The sequence below is a fragment of the Brachycentrus maculatus genome, unplaced genomic scaffold, assembly GCF_059751285.1.
Source record: "Brachycentrus maculatus isolate JH-2025_06_01 unplaced genomic scaffold, ASM5975128v1 h1tg000362l, whole genome shotgun sequence".
Taxonomy (NCBI): Eukaryota; Metazoa; Arthropoda; class Insecta; order Trichoptera; family Brachycentridae; genus Brachycentrus; species Brachycentrus maculatus.
The window spans coordinates 424,198-437,273 of NW_028281111.1; the positions used below are offsets into that span (position 1 = coordinate 424,198).

A 13,076-nucleotide genomic window follows, 5' to 3' on the forward strand; every position below is an offset into this window, starting at 1 on the left:
AAATACAAAAGAAGTCCACTGCCCTTTTATATGCGGGGTAGGTTGTTATATCTTAATTCGTATTCAGAAATTTATAACCAACTAACAAATTATCCTGTCCCTTTAGCAGTGATAGACAGAGATAATAGAGCTCCTCTGTTTTTGTTTCTAAGTTAATTTACCTCATGTATTTGTTTTTGCCATTATTTTCTCAATCATTCGTTCCATATGTCCAAACAAACTAAAGACACTTTTGATTTATTGATGTAGATAATAACTCCGCCTCGATAGTGTAGTGGTCAGATTGTTTGGCTTCAATGCTGGAGATCTCATGCTATCCCACGGGGTCCAAACAAATGTAAGTGATTTTAACTTTAATATTTTTGTAATACGTAAGGTGCAAAACCGATTATCTTGCTGCGTATAATCAACGTTCAAGAAAACAATGCATCGATGTGATGCAGTGTTCTATGAACCATATGAGTGCGAAGAAGAATTAGAAGAATAATAAAAAAGGCATTCAGCGCCAGGGTGGCGAATTTAATAAGTACTAAAATATCCTAAATATATATTAAAAATAGATTTATATTATCCACTGACACTTCGTGATGGAATTGCATTTTTAATTTATTATTAGATTAAAACCAATATTTTTAGCTTTTCCACTTTTTTATTTGACCAGCGACCGGGTTTCGTCGTTACCGACATCATCAGACTGGTGAGAGGCTATACAAATTGTTATGTTATATATAAAAGAAGGCAGGAGTTGATAACCATGATTTGATATAATTTTATGAGAAATTAATTTAATTTGAGTGAATTTAAGTATTGTATGATATTTAAAATATTTTTTATAAAGGTTTTTTTTGTATTGAAAGCACGATTTTATAAAAAGTTATAATAGATTTGCATTTTTTGTAAATGAATTTAAATTATGTAACGATTACATAATTTAAATTCATTTACAAAAAATGCAAATCTATTATAACTTTATATAAAATCGTGCTTTCAATACAAAAAAACCTTTATAAAAAATATTTTAAATATCATACAATACTTAAATTCACTCAAATTAAATTAATTTCTCATAAAATTATATCAAATCATGGTTATCAACTCCTGCCTTCTTTTATATATAACATAACAATTTGTATAGCCTCTCACCAGTCTGATGATGTCGGTAACGACGAAACCCGGTCGCTGGTCAAATAAAAAAGTGGAAAAGCTAAAAATATTGGTTTTAATCTAATAATAAAATATATTAAAAATATCATCATTTAAAGTTTTTAGCATGATATATTCACATTTAAGTGTTTATATTATATTAATATTAAGTTCATAGCATAAAAGCATGTTTTTAAATCGTCTCTAAGTAAACTCACGGATATCGTTTAAAATTATCATATATTTTATTATTTATTGATTTGCCATTGACTTTGTGGAATAACATGATTTAAATATAAGAGATTGTTTCACCTTTGTGATATTTTAAATATAAACTTCGTATTTACACCTCTTGATGAGAACATCTGTAGTTCTCGGAAATAATCGTATTTACATCAATAAATTTAAAAAAAGTGGTCTTTAACTAGTGTTTTATTTTAAAACTATCATATGTATATTATTAAATAATAATGACAATTTTTTGTCAATTTTCGCATTTTCGTAAAATGCAACCTCAAAGTAAATATTGAGATATATTCGGCATAAAGTCGATATATAATTGTATATTATTTTCATGTGACATTTAATATATCAGATATAAGTATGTATATTTAAAATTATTGCTTCAAAATTTATTTTCATCACCTATTCTATTTGTTAGTCACCTAGTCTAATTAAATATAATAAATCTAAAATATATTTACTTCATTTACAAAAGATAACTCTATGTTAGAAAAATTGTTTTCCAAAAATGAAACCTCAAATGCGCTTCACAATTTATTATTTGGTACAAAGTATGAAAAAATAAACTTAATTTTTTTTCAATACAACTTAAAATTTTCAATGCTTTTTCTGAAAAACCCCGTTGGAGAAGGGATGCGCCGATAACGTTTGCATCTTATTACTTTCAGCAGGTAGAAACAACAATAAATTCAGTTTCAGTTACCTACGTTACCTGCGAGTTCAAAGACCTAACGATTCCTCCATTCCTTTTCATTCGTTCGTGAAATTGTTATTCAATAACAATCAGTTAAAATTACCCAGATATACCTAAAATAGGAACATAACATTTTCTATTACAATCATCTATTTTCGTATAATTTTCCAGTTAGAAACTTTTAAGTTTGAAATAGGCAGGTTTATGGGCACGCACGTCAGAGGCCGCTCTTTGTCTCGACTGAATCAAGTGGAAAGGTTAGCATTCACAAGGCGTGTAAAAATTATGTAGTGAAAAGTAGCCTGTGTTAAAATGCGAGAAGTTACGAACTTCTCTTTTTCATACGGTGGATGATTCTTACAAACCGGTTTGATTTATTTAGCTTCTCCTAACCATGCCTTTGCCGGCGTGTGTTCCACGTTCGTTCCAGCCAGCAGCTCTCTCGCGTCAAGCGGTTGATGTACTAGTCTTCTGCGTTGTTTACGAAAGTGTTTTCATTTTGATCGTAAGTTTAGTTGTCAAGTGATAATGTGTGAAATTGATAAGAAAAACTTTTGATGTTAGTTTCCACAGTTAAACCGATTCTTACCGCAGATGGTCATTTGTTTTTCTCGCGTGTTTAATGGAAAACAAAACTTTATTTATATATGTGTGACACTTGTTGAACCACTTTTAACGGTGAATTTTTAGTGGTAAACAGAAACCTCTTAATATGACTTTCTAAATTTATTGCAATGCCAATAAGTGACATTTAGAGAAGGTATTATTATTATACTGACAACATAATAAATTATTGATTGATTTCAAAATTTAAAAGCTCCAGTGTTTTTGATCAACATTCAGTGATATATATTTTTTCTTATAATAAAAGTGACTTCTAATGTTTTCATTAACAATTCAAGACTATTTATTGTTTTAATGGTTAATGTGTTCTTTTATTAGAAAGTTCAATCACACGGAAAGAAACCAATACGCGAATTTCGCGTTCGATACGTCCGCTGAAAGTTTATTTGGAAAATTTTCAGCGGTTAATTTTGGTTGATTGTTTTACGATACGAAACGAATGAATAATTATTTTACACATCCGAAATACAATTCCGACTATAACAATAACGAATTATGAGTGAGTGAAAACAAATAAAAATTGAGGAGAATTGGATTAATGCTAGGTGCTGATTTCTTGGCGCATTTCGGTAAGATTATTATAATATTTAATACATTGATATTTAATGTTTTTAAAGGTGTGATCCACTTATGCATAATTCTTAAAGAATATTTTATTAAAAGGTTTAAAGGTTAATTATTATGACCGAAGTGCTGTGAAAATGCCTCCTGGAATGGTCGCCGAAAAGTCTGTGGGATGAAATATTAATGGTTATATCCAAATTATATGACTTCTAGTAAGAAAAATCCTTAAAATCTGCATTTTTAATTGAGAAATGATTAATTCAAACATTACATAATAGCTACCTAGGTAATTGTTTGATTTTGGGGGGATTTTGCGGGATTCCCATTGGGTCGATATATTGATTGAAATCCCTACAGGAAATCAGTCAGACTACATTATTTAAAGGGTACATGAAATTAATTTCTTCGAACATATTAAATCTATTTCGCTTTGTAAGTTTTTCCAATAAAATTGATTCGTCCGCCTCCGTAGTGTAATGTTAGCACTTATAGATACCATTCTGGAAGACCCGGGTACGATTCTCAGGGGTGGGGGGGGGGTCAAAATACATATTAGCGATTTTCCCCTCCAATATTTATTTAATATTTTTTTTTAGATTTATTTTATTTATTTCATAATACATAGATACATTCAAATATACATATTTATTTCATATATACATTTCCTAAATGTATTACGGCTCTTTAGGTATGGCCTGTGTTGAGGCGAATACTAACATGTTAATACAATTTTTATACTTATTTTTTTATTTATATTTTTTAATAATATTTGTTTTTGTTTTTTTTTTAAATTATTAAATTACCCTGGATTGGTATGTGAAGCTCAGTATTTATCACCTTGCCTTAATTTAAGAAGCGATATAAAAATCACTGCGTTAGTATGATGTAGTGCCCTATGCACCATTGGGTGCAGATAAGAGGTTAGAAGATGAAGTCGGTTGGAAAGAAAGTTTATTTAATTTTTTTTGTGTGAATGTCTAAACACTGACAAATAACCTTTCGTAAATGACAAAATTAAAAATTATTATATATACTTACTGTAGTTATATTTACACTCTTGTTCTATAATTATGTTTTATTTACATTTATGATGCGATGCCTGAATGTATGAAGAATGAAAAGAGTCTGAATGAATTTTTAAAAAAAGGTGTCGTATACTGTAAGAAGGTGTAAATATATTGGTAGGTATATGATGTAAATTAAGTGTAAATAATAGTTACATATTGCTTACCCTTTTCAAGAACGTCATAAATAATAAAACTTGATTTTTCAGGAGAACGTTTTTAAAGTTTAAAATATAATACAATGTATTAAAAATAAATATCAAGCCACTTACTGAACTTTTTACTGTGCAACAGATCTTTTTAGGTAAAACCTAAAGGTTCTTTTTCCATTTGAAAAATATTTAGTACATTTAAAAAAATAATTAAACAATACCTTTTCTTCAAAATGCAAAACAACACTTTCTGCCCTGTAGCGGGTAAATATTAAGTTAAAAATATGCCTCCCTATTTTTTGGGCATCCCGAAAACATGCACAACTGAAAATTGACGATTTTTGATTTATGACGTTCTTAAAAGGAGTGAGCGATATGTATTAACTAACTAACTAACTAACCATCACGCCGCTTCCCCGCAGGGGTAGGCAGAGAGAATAGAGCGCCACATCACTCTGTCCTTGCAAACATTCTTCGCCTCTTCCACGTTCATGCATCTCCTCATACATACCCGCCGATTGTTACGACTCCTAACCTGACCACTTTTAAGTATTTGATATACGTATATGTATTAAATGTAGTATAATATATGTATTAAATGTAGTATAGTGTGACAATTTTGTCCACTTTAGGATGCACTGAGTGGTTGGCACGTTATAAAAGTTCTGCGTTCAATTTTCGATGGGGTCAGAATAAAAATCGCTGTTATATGTGATACATGATTTATTCTTTGACAAAACAATAATAAAATTTGAGTCGAAATTTTACTTTCGTTTGGGTCGGATTGCCTAATCGGTATTCTGTTGCCATTTTGTAGTTATAACTGCCAAGGCAAGTGACCAGAACAATATGTTGTTCTAGTCAATTGCTTCGGCACATCTGGCTCGGGTCCGTTAGGGTCGCATAGCCATCGAACGTGCTTTCAACACACTTAAAAATATATAACGCTAACGAAGATAGCTAAACTTAGGTATTTAACCCCAGATTACGGGAAATTCGTAAAATTTACGACGGACATCCAATCTGTGGGGAGCACCGAGGCAACACATGTAAAGAATGTATTGACATCTAGTATGTATTTCAGTTTTTTACCAATATTTTATGTTCGCATTTTATATAAAGATCTCGAAAAACATGTTTTACTTATTTTAAAATGTTTTTAGTAAACGTTTTTGTGTAAAATGTGAGTTTTTCTTTTCATTGTACATTTAAGGCCTAGTATACAATAGTGCAGTACTTAATTTATTTTAAACCCAGGGTTTTGCTGTTTATATTCAGATGATGAACGAATTCTTATGTGAAATCTATCGACATTGTAAGAGCGTTGAAATTTACGTCAATCAACTAGAAAGGACACATTTACTAGGTAGGTATGTCGTATATACAATAGAGTGGTATATACTTGCTGTCAGGATTACAATATTTGTGCTATATTTCATTTCTTACACCGTTGCATTAGATTCATACTGATTTGTTCAATCAAAAATATAGTAAAAAGTTCAGTAAGTTACTCATTATTTTCAAATGCATAAGTTATTTTAAGTCCCGTATTCAAGTACATTGTCTTGTGGTCTAGGGTTAATGAATGCCGTCCATCTTCCTTAGTTATCTGGCATCTCCGACAGGTTCACCTGTCAAAGAATTGTAATACGCAATCGGAAATCGTATCTCAACCTGCCCCATGGCAATGGCGCGTGCCTTTAGTTTCATTTGACAATAATGCTTATCATCGTAAAATGGCTACCTCACTTAACAGTCACAAAAACGTTTTCGAAGGTATATGTGACTTCTCTTATCGCTGAAATATTTTAGTGAGAGTATTAACATTCCACTTAGGAAACCCAATAAATGTGTTGGGTTTGAATTCCACAGATATGTTTCCCTTGTACCTATATGTCGAGAATGTGTATATGTATTTGTATGCATGTGTATGTAAATAGTTCGAATCCTACACTAATTTGAGTTCTGTTATCTTTTGCTTTATATGAAGCATTTTAATATAATATATTTTATTTCAAATAATAAGTTACGTACAACATTTACTATGTATAGAAATCAAGGGAATTAGTAGAAGTATGCAAGTAAACTGGAAACCTCTGTTACACGATTACCCATACAAATGTGCGTCAAAACGACATATCGCTCACTCCTTTCAAGAACGTCATAAATAAAAAATTGACAATTTTCAGTTGTGCATGTTTTCAGAATGCCCAGAAAATGTACTATATCCCAGCAAAAGCGGCATATTTTTAACTTAATATTTACCCGCTACAAGGCAGAAAGTGGTGTTTTTGCATTTTGAGGAAAACAAATTGTTTATTTTTTTTTTAAATAAACCAAATATTTTTGAAATAGAAAAAAAAACATTCAGGTTTTACCTAAAAAGATCTGTTGCACAGTAAAAAGTTCAGTAAGTGGCTTGATATTCATTTTTAATGCATTGTATTATATTTTTAAACTTTAAAAACGTTCTCCTGAAAAATCTTTTTATTTTATTTATGAAGTTTTTGAAAGGAGTGAGCGGTAAAGTTCTAATGGTAAAAATGCGAAAAGATCGCAAAGCTAAGATAAGTATTATCAATAATGTTGGTGTTTTAAGATGGTTTAGGTATTTGGAATGAATATGTGATAGAAAGTTACGATAGAATTAACGAAGCGAATGTGGTTGAAAGAAGAAGTCGAGGAAGGATGAGGAAGACTTGGTTTGATCAAGTACACAAATACATGAAAGTAGACAGATGAGGCCTGCGAATAATAGTCGGACATGTATGATGTGATTCATGAATGTGGAAAAGGCTTTTAATGTATGCGAAGATAAAGTGGTGTCGCGTTCTATTTCTTCTGCCTACCTTAGCGAAGAAGCGGGCTAATAGATAGTTAGTTAGTATGTATCAGAAATATATACAATAAGGTAAGGTGTATGCCAATTTACCCACAGCATTTTTAATAAATCTTATTGTAAAAATACCATGATGGTTTTCACTAATGGCATTGTTTATTTTAATTTCATTCAGTAATATTGTAATCATTTTACCAAATCAGATAAGAAGACCAAAAATAGACCATCAATAACCTTGTTGAAAGCGTGTTATTTGTGGCACGTTTTTAAATTGTCTTAATACTGATAAATCCACCGATAACAGCATTCTAGCATCAGCTCTTGACGTCTACTAGTGGTAAATCTCTAATCTCTATTTTACTGACCATGATGTAAGAAAACTATCAATGAAACATTATGGTTTAATCTTCAAAACATATATACATAGCACACGTACGTTTTATTTTTTGACATCTCATCAAAGATGAAGAAGAATATGGAAGTCTGGCCATTTACGGGGCTGACGACCGTCATAGGGTGGTTTAAGTGATCACTTTACACATGTGTAACATTAACCAATTCTACCCATTATTGACAAACCCGAATTCTCGGAAATTCTTTATATCGCTCACTCCTTTCAAGAACGTCATAAATAAAAAAATGTGAATTTTGAGTTGTGCATGTTTTCGGAATGCCCAGAAAATGTCCTATATCCCAGCAAAAGAGGCATATTTTTAACTTAATATTTACCCGCTACAGGGCAGAAAATGTTGTTTTTGCATTTTGATGAAAAGGTACTGTTTAATATTTTTTTTAAATATACTAAATATTTTTCAAATGGAGAAAAAACCTTCAGGTTTTACTTAAAAAGATCTGTTGCACAGTAAAAAGTTCAATAAGTGGCTTGATGTTTATTTTTAATACATTGTGATTTCTTTATTTACTTTATAAAGTTTTTTGATTTATGACGTTCTTGAAAGGAGTGAGCGATATATGAACCAATTTTGTTTATATTTCAAATGGTTCTTGGTTTATATATCAAATGATCGCAAGGTTCAAAGAATTAGATACAGTTTCATCTGCTTGTATCTCGTATCTGGTTTATAAGTCATACTAATTATTGCGATGATAATACGTAAGTCTCAGTGTTGCCATCTTTACACGTTTCCAGGTTAATTAAGAATGGGAAAATACACCAAACGTGAAAGTGTACCTGATTATCTATAAATGTAACTGTACCCAGTAGGTTCCCAAGAGTTTCATCTTAATTAGCGTGGATTTATTATGTTTATGTCAGTAGTATGTTTATTATGTTTTCTTACTTATTATTATTTATTCTGGTTTTTCACTATCGTTCATGAATACAAAGGGGATTAAGTGTAATGGAATAAGTCCCGATCTAAATAACTCTCATTTATTTTTTAATAAAGTGTTCGTTTTTTTTGTAAATGTATTTGTGTCTTACCAATTAGACACAAAATGATAAATTAGTGTCTAATTGGTCCATGATATAAAAAAATATTATCAGGACTAAACCATGCACGGAGTCAAATGTATATAATAATAATAATAAACCCTTGTCCGCACCCCAATGGTGCATAGGGCACTGCGTCATATAAACGCAGTGTTATCTTGATCGTTTACACATGAAGGAAAGGTGATCAGCCCTCCGCTTCAGGTACCAGTCCATGGTAATATTGAATAAATATGACAGTGAAAAAATCACTAATATTTATTTTACCCCCCTTGGGAATCGAACCCGGGACCTCCAGAACGGTAGCTGAGCGTGCTGACCATTACACTACGGAGGCGGACAAAATGTATACAATTAACTAATTCATACTATTTTTTAAGGTTCAAAAAAAGTTATTTGAAATTTTTAAGCATTGGCTGAAGCCTCAATGAGGAATTCAAGACATTATTAGAGACTTGCCACGATCAGATCAATCAGAACCTAAAATCTTGTGGTATCAAAAGTCTAGGTACTCGGAGGGTATGTATGACCAGATGAATGGATGTGAAGGAAGCTAGGAAAATATGTAAGGACAGAACAGTGTGGCATTCTATGTAGCGGCGTTATGGTAGTAGTAAAAAATATAATTGAAACGTTTATTATTTGACATTTTCAAGATCGGAATGTTTCCCTTAGTAGTCATAATGTTTAAAAATAATACAATCAAATATTTTATAAATTTACACACTTTTCAAAAAAATATATTAACAGGGTAGTAAGTTTTTTTTCTAGAAAATCGGAGTTGGTGAAAGTACGTTGTTTTATTGGGATAAAAATACGTGTTTCGCAGTAATATCTATGTAGGTATGTTAATAGTACCTATATAATAAATAATAATAAAACCCTTATCCGCACCCCAATGGTGCATAGGGCACTGCGTCATATAAACGCAGTGTTATCTTGATCGTTTACACATGAAGGAAAGGTGATCAGCCCTCCGCTTCAGGTACCAGTCCAGGGTAATATTGAATAAATATGACAGTGAAAAAATCACTAATATTTATTTTACCCCCCTTGGGAATCGAACCCGGGACCTCCAGAACGGTAGCCGAGCGCGCTGACCATTACACTACGGAGGCGGACAAAATGTATACAATTAACTAATTCATACTATTTTTTAAGGTTCAAAAAAAGTTATTTGAAATTTTTAAGCATTGGCTGAAGCCTCAATGAGGAATTCAAGACATTATTAGAGACTTGCCACGATCAGATCAATCAGAACCTAAAATCTTGTGGTGTCAAAAGTCTAGGTACTCGGAGGGTATGTATGACCAGATGAATGGATGTGAAGGGAGCTAGGAAAATATGTAAGGACAGAACAGTGTGGCATTCTATGTAGCGGCGTTATGGTAGTAGTAAAAAATATAATGGAAACGTTTATTATTTGACATTTTCAAGATCGGAATGTTTCCCTTAGTAGTCATAATGTTTAAAAAAAATACAATCAAATATTTTATAAATTTACACACTTTCAAAAAAATATATTTACAGGGTTGTAAGTTTTTTTTCTAGAAAATCGGAGTTGGTGAAAGTACGTTGTTTTATTGGGATAAAAATACGTGTTTCGCAGTAATATCTATGTAGGTATGTTAATAGTACTTATAACTACATTAAAAATATATTGTTTACTGAACAAATCCTTGATTGAAATATGACCTTATTTGTAATTCAACTTGCATCCATACAAGTTAATCCATGCTTTGCCTTCCATATTTTCATGGACATCAGAATAGGTACCTACCTAAGTCGAATTAAATTAATTCCAAATAATATGCGTATCTCTTTCACTCTCATACTAAAATATGTGAAAAGAATAGAGATAACAAATAAATACCGATGAAACAAACATGTGTGTTTATTTGTTTTACTAGTGCCTTCTAGATTATGAATATAATATTGTACCTTTTTGTTTATAAATGGCATTGGAATTATATCTAGGTATTTTTATATTATTTGTACCTACTATCTTCCAGCGATAAAACGAAGATGTAAATCAAATATCCACATACACGCATCGCTTGTATACGTATATAAATCTTAAATAAAACAAATATTTAAAACCTATTTTGAGTTCTAGGTTTTAGTGTTACCACCGTAAGATCTAGACGGGTACACAAATATATGGAGAATGTGTTTCTAACTAACTAACTAACTAACCATCACGCCGCTTCCCCGCAGGGGTAGGCAGAGATAATCGAACGCCACACCACTCTGTCTTTGCAAAAATTATTCGCCTCTTCTACATTCATTCATCTCCTCATACATACCCGACGATTATTGCGACTCCTGACTCGGTCGCTTTCAAGTATTTAACAATCCTGATTGTGCCAGTTTTTCATCGGTCTTCCTCTGCTTCTTTTTCCAACTACATTCGCCTCTTAAATTTGTTTAACCGTTCTTCTCTCACTCATACGTTCCACATGTCCAAGCCACCTCAACACACCTTTCTATATTTTACTAAACGGTGTAAAGTATACCTAGTACGATTTGCTTTAAACAGATTTCTAAATATATGATTACATATATCAATTAAATCTTAATCGGATGAACTCTACGAGAATGATTAAAAAAATCATGAGTGATTTTGCACGTTTCAAATATTTATAATTTTTTTTATTGTTTTTTTTGCATATTGTTTTTTTTTCGTAAACAAAACATAAAATCTCTTTTTGAGGAGTGATTATCATCAATTTAATAAAACTACGTAACAATTTTATCTGAAAACTAAATTATTAATCAAAAGGTAGTAATTTGTTTACAATATTATGAAAATTCATGATTTAAACCTCAATAAAACATTTTTAGTACAAAAAATTAGCATAAATCTTCATGGAAAAACTTTTCCATATCGCTCACTCCTTTCAAGAACGTCATAAATAAAAAAAACTTGATTTTTCAGGAGAACGTTTTTAAACTTTAAAAATAAAATACAATGTATTAAAAATAAATATCAAGCCACTTATTGAACTTTTTACTGTGCAACAGATCCTTTTAGGTAAAACCTGACTGTTTTTTGTCCATTCAAAAATATTTAGTATATTTAAAAAAAATAATTGAACAATACCTTTTCTTCAAAATGCAAAAACAATACTTTCTGCCCTGTAGCGAATAAATATTAAGTTAAAAATATGCCTCTTTTGCTGGGATATAGTACATTTTCTGGGAATTCCGAAAACATGCACAACTGAAAATTGTCGATTTTTGATTTATGACGTTCTTGAAAGGAGTGAGCGATATTTTAAAACGCTTTTAAGTTGATGAAACGTTGCTAAATCTAGGTAATGGTTACTATTTAATATAGGTGCCATTGGTTTTCGCTTTAAATCTCATACTAGCAAATCGTATGCAAGAGGTGTACCCAAATACCCATCTCCACTATCTCCAGTAAGATGCCCTCAGCTTTATGATCCAACTCCAACTCTGAAGGAAGACGTTAAGGACACGCGAGACAGTTCTGGAATATAAATGAAGTAGTACTTTAAACGTGTTCCGTGGGTCGAATAGTAAATTTAGGAATTGCGTGATATCTACTAACTTTTTAGAAAAGTATGTAAATATTGAACTCCAAACGAAAACACCGGTAAAATGAAACGATTTCCCTGTAACCAAAATGCAGAACGTGGATTTATTATTATGTATCAATGTATATAAATAAAAATATAAATGTAATGTTTTTTCAAAATATCTTCTAAATTTATTCTTTTTTGCTTTGAAATTTTGACACATCGCTGTATTCAAATACACGCGTTTTTACAAATGACAGATAAAATCAAGCTTTTTTGAAAAACATTTTTTTTACTGCAATGGCAGCGCCATCTATTGAATATAAAAGCAATTTTAAAAAATCGCTCATGCGACACCATGTTTCATGACAGCTGTTAAAATATTGTATATCCACAGGCATTGTGAAATTAAACATTGAAAATAGGTGCTCTCAATTTTCTTTCTTCTCCTTCGCTATTCTTTCTTTTCCAGTTAAATAACCGGACTGAGCCGCAGCAACGCGTAGTTGGGTACCGCTAGTATATTATAATTGTTATCGTTAGCATTCAATATGCAGTGTGATTGTATTTTCAATTAAAATTCTCAAAGCAATTTTAATATTAGAAAAAAATATGCAATATAATTGGGAACCTATTTGCAGTTTCCGGACATCACCGTTAGAGTCGACTTGATCAATTACACAAACAAGTTCCCAAATCAATTCACAAAGATGTTCTAATCGACTATTTTATAACTACTAAAGTAGGCATACTTGTAC

General features: G+C 31.2%; 1 protein-coding gene across 1 annotated transcript in view; it reads left to right on the plus strand.

The window, feature by feature from the left end:
* The first annotated feature begins 2,503 nt into the window (after nt 1-2,503).
* The window catches only part of LOC148303557 (uncharacterized), a 165,044-nt gene continuing 154,471 nt past the window's right edge, over nt 2,504-13,076 (plus strand). The window contains exon 1 of the mRNA XM_088269770.1: nt 2,504-3,273. The gene's annotated coding sequence lies outside the window, so the exon portion shown is untranslated. The remainder of the gene's footprint in view (nt 3,274-13,076) is intronic.